The following is a 12879-nucleotide window of genomic DNA, read 5'->3' as shown; positions in this document are numbered from 1 at the left end:
GCTAAATAAATCTGACCAGTGGATGTTGTTAGAGTGACACAAATTATGGGCTCATTATGGATGTTAGACCACCCATCAATTGAAAGATATACAGTTTCATTATTCAGGTCATCTGCACACTTTTTATATTCCTTTTCATACACGAGATCCAATTACTTATCAGCAATATCTTTTCTGGATGGAGGAATATAACCTGGCCTCAGGTTCTGAACCCTCTTGAGAAACTGAGGATGCTGAACAAGATGAAATGGTGTATTTGTAGCAAATATAATTCTTGAAACTTCTTTGTCAAGATTTTCCTTGTAAGAGGCTGAAGTTTTTATGATAAATCTGTCCAGAGATGTTGATGACTTTCTTTTAGATGAAAATGATTTAGCAGAAGTGGCGCCTGTGGAGGAGTCTGATAGTGACCTTTTTAATGGTGGAGTCAGGTTTGCAGATAATTCAAGTGGAGCCGATGATGAAGAGATTGAAGCTGTTGATACAGATCCTGAAATGGAAACAGAAAATTTTAGCATATTGCATAATTTATAAATGAATAAATAAATGAATGAATACAGTGTGATTTAGGCTACTTTTGAGTACAGTAGTTATTTTTTTAGATAATGATCATATTCACACAAGCCACTAAATTATTTGGAAATAATCAACAGGATATGAAATAGGTGAGCTTGGAATTCAGCCCACACAGGATTCAGTCCACTTTTAAATTCACTAAAAATAATGGGTTAGTTGGGTTAGGTTAGGAACCACTCTGCCAGGTCCAGAAGACATCCTTCCTGGTTGATTCCAAAGCAGTAACTGATTCAGTGAGAAGCTGCTTACCTAGAACAAGGTTCAACAAGAATCTTGTTGAAACTTGTTGTGGGCTGCACAGTGATATATACTACATGTTATACCGTTCCTTGTATACTTGTGGCAAGTCTATATGCTCCTTATATTGATATGCTCCTTATATTGATATGCTAAAAATGTCCTTTAGCAATCAGATCGCATATCAGATAGCAATCCTACAATATCTAAAATCTATAAATATATATATATATATATATATATATATATATATATATATGTATATATATTTAAATAAAATAAATCTTATTTAAATAAAAAAAATCGATTTATATTTTTTAAAGGAAAAAAAAAAAAAAAAAAAAAAAAAAAAAAAACCCCAACCCGGGTGTCCACTAACCTCATACAATAATACCTGTTAAGTCCGGCTAGAATTGGCATTTCAAAGCATGACAGTGCCTTAAAAATAGTTTCTTATTTCACTATAAAAGTTTATATTAACTTATACTGCATTGAATGTCCTATATACAATGTTAGGTTTCTAGTTTTGATATATTTGTCTAATATAAAATATTAGGTAACAAAGAAAGCAATGGCCTCCCCTAGTGGAGCCAGGAATCTGGGTGCGCACATCCTGTGTAATAGTAGTCCTTGATATATATATATATATGTACACACATATATATGTATATATATATATATATATATACATATATATATATATATATATATATATATATACATACACACACATATATATACATATACATACATATACCAAAGCTTTTTCCCTCTTATAAGGGAGGTAGCCAAAAAGGGAGAGGCATAAAATCATTCCTACCCATTCCATCCCTGAATACAATCCACACCCCTCCACCCTCCCTCTTATCTGAGCACCTCCTGGATGACGGGTCATCCCTGCACCTTTTCCACTGCCCTGGGTCAGAAGCAGTGTCGCCAGACACAGCACATCCACAGCAAGGCCGCTTCATTAAATCGGCGACCTCCCCTCTCGTCCCCCCTTTGCATAAAAGGAAAAGACGGGGAGAAATTCCTCGGGCTGCGTCAAACTTTGCTCACACATACTACCTCACCCCCCCCATCCCCCACCCATTCCACCTCATGCAATCACATCATCCATATACAACCATTCTCCATTCACCCCTGTCTTCTGTCCTCTCCCGTCCTTCCTCAACAGACATTCCCCTCTTCCCCAAAGCCCCCTTCACCTCATCCATCCACCTCATCCTAGGACGTCCCCTCATGTTCACTCCCTCCACATCTGCCTTCCATGCCTCTTTTACTAGTCTTTCTTCACTCATTCTTTTCATGTGTCCAAACCATCCTAATATTCTTTCATGAACCCTATCTCCCAGCTCCTTTTCCACCCTTGTTCTCCTCCTCACCTCCTTATTTCTCACTCTATCTAGCCTAGTAACCCCCATCATACTTCTCAGACACCTCATCTCAAACACATTCAAACTCCTTCTCTCTTCTTCTCTTATGTTCCATGTTTCTGCCCCATACAGTGCTGTTGGCACAATCACTCCTTCATACAGTCTCCTCTTAGCATCCATTCCCAAATGTCTATTCCTCATTACACTCTTTAATCCACCAAGGCATTTACTCGCTTCTCTCAATCTACATTCTACCTCCACCTTTTCCTGCCACATTTGCATCCAAGTATCTAAAACTATCCACTTCCTCCAGTCGCTCTCCCTCAATGCTCACTTCCAGTCTACTGCCACTCTCACCCCTTGTACATCTCATCACCTTACTTTTACCCGCATTTATCTTTAGCTTTCTTCTATCACATACTCTCCCAAACTCTGCCACCAACTTCCTCGATCCCTCCTCCGATCTTGCCACAAGCACAGTGTTGTCCGCAAACAACAGCTGGCTCACCTCCCACTTTTCTCCATTTTCTTTAACCATCTCCATTCCCTTGCCCACTACCCTTGCATTTACCTCTCGCACCACCCCATCCATGTATAAGTTGAACAGCCAGGGCAACATAACGCATCCTTGACGAAGTCCCACCTTTACCTCGAACCAATCACTCTCTCCATTTCTAATCCTTACACAAGCTCTACTAGTCTCATAAAAACTCTTGACAGCTCCCAGAAGTTTTCCCCCTATCCCGTATATCTGCATAACCTCCCACAGTGCCTTCCTGTCTACCCTATCATAAGCCTTTTCAAGATCCATAAAAGCCCAAAACACATCCTTCCCCTTTCCTATAGCTTTCTCACATATCTGTCTTACTACAAAGATCTGATCTACACAACCTCTACCTGTCCTAAATCCACACTGTTCCTCACCAATTACTCCCTCTGTTCCTCTCCTAATCCTCTCAATCAAGATCCTCCCATAAGCCTTCCCAACTACACTTAACAAGCTAATCCCTCTGAAACTACTACATTGACACTTGTCCCCTTTTCCCTTGTAAAGAGGAACTATACAGGCACTCCTCCAGTCCTCCGGCACTCTACCCTCTCTCCAACAAACATTAAATAACCTCACCAACCAGTCCATCATCACTGTACCTCCTTATTTTAGACATTCTGCATGGCATCCATCCAGAACAGGTGCCTTACCTGCTCTCATCATATTAACAACTGCCTTCACCTCATCCTTCCTTATTTCTCCTCCATTCTCCTCACTCATCACTCTCATTTTCTTCGCATTTCACACTGCAGCTATCTTTCCCTCCCTATACCTCCTTAACATTTAGCAACTCCCTAAAATATTCTGCCCATCTTCCCCTTACTGCCTTCTCTTCCATTATCATCTCTCCACCTGCACCTTTTACCTTTTCTTCTCTACTTGATTTGCCTCCTCTTCCTCTCTTAATTTCTTTCCAAAACATCTTTTTATTACTTTCAAAATTTTCTGTCATGCTCTTACCCCATTTCACATCTGCTCTCCTCTTTGCCTCCTTTATCTTTTGCTTTACTTCTCTTTTCTTTTCTTTGTACCTCTCATATGACTCCCTCCTTGAAACATCTCCATTCCTCCTCCACACCCAGCTCTACTCTATCCTTTACTCCCTCCCACTCCTCCTTCAGCTTCTTCTTGTACTCCTTCTCCTTTTCCTTTTCCTTTAAAGAGTTCACTATAAGAACCTCCCTACCTTTTGTCCCTTTCCTCTTTCTCCATCTATCCTCCACTCTCAACTTACCTTCCACCAAAAAATGATCTGATATTCCCCCACCCTCTCCCCTTAGCACATGTACATCCTTAACTCTTCCTATCATAATCCTATTTACCACTACATAATCCATCAACGCTCTATCTACCACCCTTCCATCCACCACCCTCTCCCATGTGTACTTATGCTTGACTTTCTTCCAAAACACTGTATTTGCTATCATCAACTCTCTTTCTAGACACATTTCCACCATCAACTCTCCACTACAATTCTTTCCTGGAACTCCATATTTCCCAACCACTCCATCGATTGGACCATTTCCTACCCTAGCATTAAGGTCTCCCAGTACTATTACATTGATATTTCGCCCTAAATCCTCTATGCACTTATTTAAATCTATCCAAAAAGCCTCCCTTTCTTCTACACTCTTCTCACTGCCAGGCCCATATACACTTACAAAAGACCCACATCTCCTTTCCCAGTTTCACCTTCATCCACATTATCCTTGAGGAAACCTCCTTCCACTCCACTACCCGTTTACCTATCTCTTCACTTACTAGAATAGCCACCCCTTCCCTCCCTCGCCCTCTCTTCACTCCTGATAACCTCCCACTTACACTCTCAAACTTACACTCACCCTTCCCTTTTAACTTAGTTTTACTCAAAGCCAACACATCCATCTTTCTTCTCACAAACATACTACCTATCTCTTCCCTTTTACTCTCATCTGTACCACATCCACGCACATTAAAAGACCCAAACCTTAGAGTGCTGGTCCGAAAACTCCCAGACCCTCTCATGCCTTCTCTTTTTTGTTTAGGAATGTCCCCTGTGGGGCTACAAGGAGAAGGATGCCTAGTCCCAATCCCTGTCCCTTTCTTCTTGCCTCTTACGATTCAAGTGGAAATACTTGGTGGCAGTATTCTTTCCCCCACCACAGGGAATACACATATACATATATACATATCTAAGTCTAAATGAAAATATTCTTCTAAAAAAAAAAAAAAACTCTGTGGAAGTCGGGGACAGATGGTATTACGGTGACACTTTGTCCTAAAAATATTCTTGAAAAAGCGCTTGGATAAGTCGGGGTCAGGTGATATTCTTCTTCTTCTTCTTCTTTTTCTTCTTCTTCTTCTTCTTCTTCTTCTTCTTCTTCTTCTTCTTCTTCTTCTTCTTCTTCTTCTTCGCGTTCTTCTTCGCGTTCTTCGCGTTCTTCTTCGCGTTCTTCTTCGCGTTCTTCTTTGCGTTCTTCTTCGCGTTCCTCATCTTTTTCTTCTTCTTCTTCTTCTTCTTCTTCTTCTTCTTCTTCTTCTTCTTCTTCTTCTTCTTCTTCTTCTTCTTCTTCTTCTTCTTCTTCTTCTTCTTCTTCGCGTTCTTCTTCTTCTTCTTCGCGTTCTTCTTCTTCTTCTTCGAGTTCTTCTTCTTCTTCTTCTTCTTCTTCTTCTTCTTCTTCTTCTTCTTCTTCTTCTTCTTCTTCTTCTTCTTCTTCTTCTTCTTCTTCTTCTTCGAGTTCTTCTTCTTCTTCTTCTTCTTCTTCTTCTTCTTCATCATCTTCGAGTTCTTCTTCTTCTTTTTCTTCGAGTTCTTCTTCTTCGAGTTCTTCTTCTTTTTCTTCGAGTTCTTCTTCATCTTCTTCTTCTTCTTCTTCTTCTTCTTCTTCTTCTTCTTCTTCTTCTTCTTCTTCTTCTTCTTCTTCTTCTTCTTCTTCTTCTTCGCGTTCCTCTTCTTCTTCTTCTTCTTCTTCTTCTTCTTCTTCTTCTTCTTCTTCTTCTTCTTCTTCGCGTTCCTCTTCTTCTTCTTCTTCTTCTTCTTCTTCTTCTTCTTCTTCTTCTTCTTCTTCTTCTTCTTCTTCTTCCTCTTCTTCTTCTTCTTCTTCTTCATCTTCTTCTTCTTCTTCTTCTTTTTCTTCTTCTTCTTCTTCTTCTTCTTCTTCTTCTTCTTCTTCTTCTTCTTCTTCTTCTTCTTCTTCTTCTTCTTCTTCTTCTTCTTCTTCTTCTTCTTCGCGTTCCTCTTCTTCTTCTTCGCGTTCCTCTTCTTCTTCTTCTTCTTCTTCTTCTTCTTCTTCTTCTTCTTCTTCTTCTTCTTCTTCTTCTTCTTCTTCTTCTTCTTCTTCTTCTTCTTCTTCTTCTTCCTCCTCCTCGCGTTCTTCTTCGCGTTTTTCTTCGCGTTCTTCTTCGCGTTCTTCTTCGCGTTCTTCATCGCGTTCTTCTTCACGTTCTTCTTCGCGTTCTTCTTCTTTGCGTTATTATTCGCGTTCGTGTTCGCGTTCTTCTTCCTCACGTTCTTCTTCCTAGCGTTCTTCTTCGCGTTCTTCTTCGCGTTCTTCTTTGCATTCTACTTCGTGTTCTTCTTCGCGTTCTTCTTCGCGTTCTTTTTCCTCGCCTTCTTCTTCGTGTTCTTCTTCGCGTTCTTCTTCGTGCTGGGGATCCCGTGTCGGGGTTCCGCCCCGAGGCCGAGGCCGAAGGGGAAAACGAGGGATTAGAGCGCGGAAAGCTGCGGCCGTAGGCCGCTGTTTGCGCAGCCAAGCCCCCGGCGAAGCCCGCGGCTGGTATATATATATATATATATATATATATATATATATATATATATAAACATAAATATATATGTATATATATATATATATATATATACATATACATATATATATATATATATATATATATATATATATATATATATATAGATATATATATATGGATAATTATTTTAGACAAATTACCGGTATTTGGATGATGGAGAACATAAACACAGGGGAAGGCATGGAACCCTAAACACACTAACGTTTCGTTCACGTAGAACTTCTTCAGAGAGTGTGCGGAAAACTGTAATTGAAGTTTATGTACTAAACTTAGTTATCTTGTTGGATACTTGGGAAAGGTCGTTTTTCTGGCGTATTCTAGAATCAAAATACTAGTTTGTTTAGCTAAAGTGATAAATCCTAGTCGATGGTTTGATGAATTCTTAGTTGAAATATATGCTGACTCTACAATTCTTCTAGTGAATTTATCAAAACTTTTATGCAGCACTTCGGCTCCTCTCAAGTTTGGTAAATGATCGAATTTTTCCGCATGAACTACTAAAGAATTAGACGTCTTATGTGCTTTTATGTAATTTTTATGTTCATAAATTCTTTTATTTAATCCCCTTGATGACTCAACATAATATGACATTGTGCAACCAGCATAGTATACAAAATCCAGTGCAATGCTTGCACAATGTATATATATATGTATATATATATATATATATATATATATATATATATATATATATATGTATATATGTATATATATATACATATATACATATATATACATATTTATGCATATATATATACATATATATATATTACACTGGGGAACACTTTTTAAGTAACTTTGAGTTGCATTGGATATTTTTATTGATTCTGAAGGAGTTTTAGGCGCCGATTTCAAATCTGAAATTAGTTTTTCTGTACAAGCTCTAGTTTGTATGCAATTTGAGCTTAATGGAATTGTACAAATGTGAACTTGCGTAAGCCTTGTATAAGCATTTTCATTTCCATATATATATAGATTCTAATATTTTGATCATTCTTCTTTTGATCGAGTTCAAACATGGCTTCCATAAGGAGACATCATTGCAGAAACTAGCCTGATGCCTTCTGCTACATATGTGGATGCTACACACTCAATCGTCAGAGACATAACATGTCCTCGTTTGTCAAGCGTGCCTATAAGGTATATTTTGAAGTTCATCTTGGTGATCAACACAAGCAATGGGCTCCTCATGCTGTGTACCACAATTGTGAGGAAATGCTTCGAGACTGGACCAAAGGAAAACGCAAAGGTCTGCCTTTTGGAGTTCCAATGATTTGGCGCGAACCCACCACCCATGTAACGGACTGTTATTTCTGCATGATAAACACAATGGGTGTTGGGAAGAAAAACCGACATAAGATTACGTATCTGAACATTCCCTCAGTCATCCGGCCTGTTCCACACTCTGAGGAAGTTCCTGTTCCAGTTTTCAAAGGCTTGCCTTCATTGGACGATACAAGCGAGCAAGAGAGTTGTGACAGTGAATTGAAGTGTTCACAATCGGAGGACTGTTCTTCAGACACTGAACCTTTCACCGTCCCAAAGCCTCTTCCCCAGGCTGAACTGAATGATTTAGTGCGGGATTTAGGTCTTTCAAAGAAATCAGCAGAGCTTTTGGCATCAAGATTACAAGGAAGAAATCTTGTTGATCCCTCTGTTAAAGTATCATATTTTAGAAAGCATGACCAGCTTTTTGTGACCTTTTCAGAAGACAGAGTTTGTTTACTGCTTCTCAAAGAACTGGGTGTACCTTACTATAGTCATGCTGAATGGAGACTCTTTTTAGACAGTTCAAAACGCAGTCTAAAGTGTGTTCTTTTACATAATGGCAATGTTTATGGAGCAGTACCTGTCGGTCACTCAGTGCATTTGCAGGAAGACTATGATGATATAAGAATGGTCATGGACTTATCAAAATATCATGAGCACAATTGGATCATTTGTTGGGCACTGGGGAGAACAATTAGGGGTGCATCATCGCGAAGGAGATGAAGAACGCAGTTGATGAATGAAATAAAAAAAAAAAAATGAAGGAGAAGTCAGTACCGATGCTGAGATGCCCTCGAGAGGGAGCGAGCAGACAACAGGAAGACTGACCAAGGGAGAACGAAGGGAGAAGATGGATCGTGAGGAGGGGAAGAAGGGTAAACGATTAGAAATGGGAAGAAATGAAAAGGGTGAATGCACAAGGCTTAGGAATATGAACGATGAAGGAGGGAAAGTGGGAAACGAGAGGAGGTCAGCAGAGGTGGGCTGAGGGGAGGGAAGTAAAATCAAGGAAGATCAGACTAGGGGGGGGGGAATACAGGTAGAGAAGGGAGAGAAGGGGAAAAGGAAGGAGAAGAAAGAAAGAAACTGATGAGAAGAGTTAAGGAGAGGGAGGGGCACTGGGAGCGGAAGGGAAGTTGTTGAGGCTGGCTGGGGGTACAGCCCTAGTTTGTGTATTTATCTGGTTGTATTTACTTAGTTGTATTTTACGGGAAAGGGAGCTATGCTCGTGGTGTCCCGTCTTCATATCTCATTTTATCTAGACTACTTTTAAATTCGTGTATTGTTTTTGCACACACCACTTTCTCATCTAACTTGTTCCAAATGTCTATTACTGTGTGTGTGCGCGCGTGCGCGCGTGTGATTCACCATGGTCTTTGGATTCATTATGGTCTTTGGATCACATGTTGGACTTGTGATAGACAGCTATTTCCCTCCCGTAGGAGAGCTCAGAGCTCGTATACGACCGATCTATGGGTAATGCTGTGACCTTACACACACACACACACACACACACACACACACACACACACACACACACACACACACACACACACACACACACACACACACACACACACACACACACACACACACACACACACACACACACACACACACACACACACACACACACACACACACACACACACACACACACACACACTTTCGTCGGATGGACGGCGAGAATTGGAGTTCCGAAGAAAAAGGAAAATCTACGTGGATCTCAATGTTCAGGAAGTACCTTATTGTATTTATAGGGAAGGGGAAAGCTCGTGGTGTAGTGAGAAAGTGATAAAAAAGGAAAAGGGGAGGGATTATTGAGGGAAATGGAAGGAAATGAGGAAGAGGGGAACATGGTCCAGGAGGCCAGGCGTCTTGTAAACAAAAGACGGACCGATGCTGACGATGATTTCGGTGATGACGGGATCAACAAAAATGTAAAGATTAGAAATATAGAAAAGAGCAGCACAGTGGAAGGTGATGATAATAGTTTCCAGGGACTTAAAGAGGGTGGAGGGGATACCAACCTCCTACGATTAGCAAAACTAGAGGAAAAACTTGATAAAATAACCGGACATTGGGAAAATAGGTTCGGTAACGTAGCCAAGATTGCGCAGAGAGTTGAAAGATTGGAGGAACTAGAGAAGGTGAACAAAAACTTAACTAAACAAATAGAAAAATTAAAAAGACAGTTAAAAGAAGTTAAAGTGAATGAGGAATTTAAGACAATAAAGAGGCCATAGCAAAGGAAGCACAGGGCTGGAAAAAAATCCAAGAAAACAGTAAAGTTGCATTTACTGATATAATTAAGCAACAAACGAAAGAACAAACTGAAGACTCAGTTATTAAAGTGATGAGACAGAAGGAGAATATAGTAAGAGACTTAGCAGACAAAAAGAAATGTATAATTATATTAGGAATGGAAGAGAAATTTAACCAAAATAGAACCACAAGAATTAAAGAGAAAAAATAAAAAATAAACAGTTCACTAGAATTAGTTCAGGAAGATAAACCTGAAATTATGAAACAAATTGAAGAGATGTTTAGACTCGGAAAATATAGTACAGATAAGACCAGACCAATTAAGATTAAATTCAATTCACAAACAACAGCAGAGAATATCTTAGCAAAAACAGGGAAACTAGCAGCAAGTGAACAATATAAAAAGGTATGGATAAAAAGAGAAATTAATAAAGAGGAAAGAGAGGAAGAAAAAATGAAAAGGCAAGAAGCTAAAGAAAAAAATGAGAACAGAATGGAGTCAGAAAAAGAAGAATTCTATTGGAGAGTAGTGAATATGAAAGTGAGGAAATGGACCATAACAGAGAAACAAAAAAGAAACAGAAAATACAATGGAAATAACAGAAAGTTAAGAGTGTCCTACACAAATATAGATGGATTAATAACAGGATTGAATGAACTAAACGAGTATCTGAAGGAAAAAGAACCGGACATAATGGGAATTGTAGAGACAAAATTAAAAGGTCCACTACCACCCAACAGCATAGGACACAATGCATATAATTATTGGATTAGAAACAGAGAGATAAAACAAGGGGGTGGAGTTATGTTCCTGGCTAAGAAGGTTATAAACGTGAAGAGTGTCACATATGGAAGGAATAGAGTAGAGATGATTATGATAGAAGTGGAAGACAGAGATAAGAAGAGCAGAAAGTTTGTAATAAACTACGTGCCCCCAAAAACAGCCTCGTGGGAAGAGAGTGAGCATAAAAGTATGTTAGAAGACACAAGAATAACATTAAATAAAATAATGGAAGATGGAGGAAGAATAGTTATGATGGGCGACTTTAATTGCAAAGAAGTCTGCTGGGAAGAGATGACAGTAAAGGGTGGAGAAGACTCATGGGGAAATGTTCTATTTGAGATGATTATTGACCACACAATGACACAATGGATTCAAGAGAACACTAGGTATAGAAATGAAGAAGAACCATGGAGACTAGACCTAATAATCACATCAGAACCTGAAATAGTGGAAAAGATAGAATACCAGGCACCAATAAGTAAAAGTGACCACATCTTGATAGAACTAGAACTGAGGAAAAATACATGTAAAGAAATGAACAATATTGAAAAGGAAGATTGATGTATGAAAAAACAAATTTTGATAGAATAAGAGAATTCTTTCAAAATGAAAACTGGGAAAGAATACACAAAGAAGATACAACAGTAGAAGAGAAATGGAATATTTTGACAGAAGGAAAAGTTCCAGAAGATTGGAAAAGAGCAAATATAGTACCTGTATACAAGGAGGAAATAAAGAGGACCCTACCAACTATAGACCAGTCTCTCTAACAAGTACAATAGCAAAAATCTGTGAAAGAATGATCAAAAGTAGATGGGTAAGGCATTTAGAAAAAAACAACGTACTAAATCCAAGGCAGTTTGGATTCAGACAAGGAATATCGTGCGTCACCAATTTAATATGTTTCTATTCAAGGCTAATAGATATAATACAGGAAAGAGATGGATGGGCTGATTGTGCATTTCTAGACCTAAAAAAAGCTTTTGACAAAGTACCACATAAGAAGTTGCTTCAGAAATTAGAAACCGAAGGAGGAATACAGGGCAAACTGCTGAAATGGATGGAAGACTTTTTGCAAGAAAGAAAAATGAGAGTAGTGATAAGAGACAAACACTCTAACTGGGATGAAGTAATAAGCGGTGTTCCCCAAGGAACAGTTTTGGCCCCAATAATGTTTGCTATATATATCAATGATATGGATAAAGAAATTGAAAGTTACATGAGCTTCTTTTCAGATGACGCAATACTGTTAAAAAAAAGTGAACACGTAAGAAGATTGTGAGTCACTACAGAGTGATCTTAATAAAGTATGGGAATGGAATAGGAAGTGGGAGATGGAGTTCAATACCAAAAAGTGTAGTATAATGGATTTTGGAAAAAGAAAGAAAAAAAAAATAGAAGGATCATATAAATTGGGAGAAGAAGGAATAAAAAAAGTAGAAAATGAGGAGGACCTGAGAGTCATTATTATGAATATGTCACCTGAGAAACACATACACAAGATTTTTGGAGAAACTTATAATTGAATAAGAACAATCAAAATTGCATTTACATACCTGGATGAAGAAATGGTAAAGAAAATACTAATCGCTCTGATAAGACCAAGATTGGAATATGCAGCAACGATGTGGTCATCAAATACCAAAAAATGCATAACAAAACCTGAAAGAATACAAAAAGCAATTACAAAATTGGCACCAACACTCTCAAAACTATCATATGAAGAGAGACTAGCAAATCTTGAGCTACAGATACTAGAGGAAAGAAGAGAGAGAGGAGATTTGATAGCTATTTACAGAATCATGAAAGGCATAGAAATTATTGATAGAGAGGACCTAATAAAATGGGATGAAAGAAATACAAGAGGACACGGAAAGAAAATCAAGAAAGACAGCTATAGAAGAGATCTGAAAAAGAACAGCTTTCCTCACAGAGTAATAGACATTTGGAACAAGTTAGATGAGAAAGTAGTGTATGCAAAAACAATACATGAATTTAAAAATAGTTTAGATAAAATGAGATATGAAGATGGG

The sequence above is a fragment of the Oratosquilla oratoria genome, chromosome 9 (genome assembly GCF_046742065.1).
Source record: "Oratosquilla oratoria isolate Oo_2021 chromosome 9, ASM4674206v1, whole genome shotgun sequence".
Classification (NCBI taxonomy): Eukaryota; Metazoa; Arthropoda; class Malacostraca; order Stomatopoda; family Squillidae; genus Oratosquilla; species Oratosquilla oratoria.
This window is presented reverse-complemented; position numbering follows the sequence as displayed.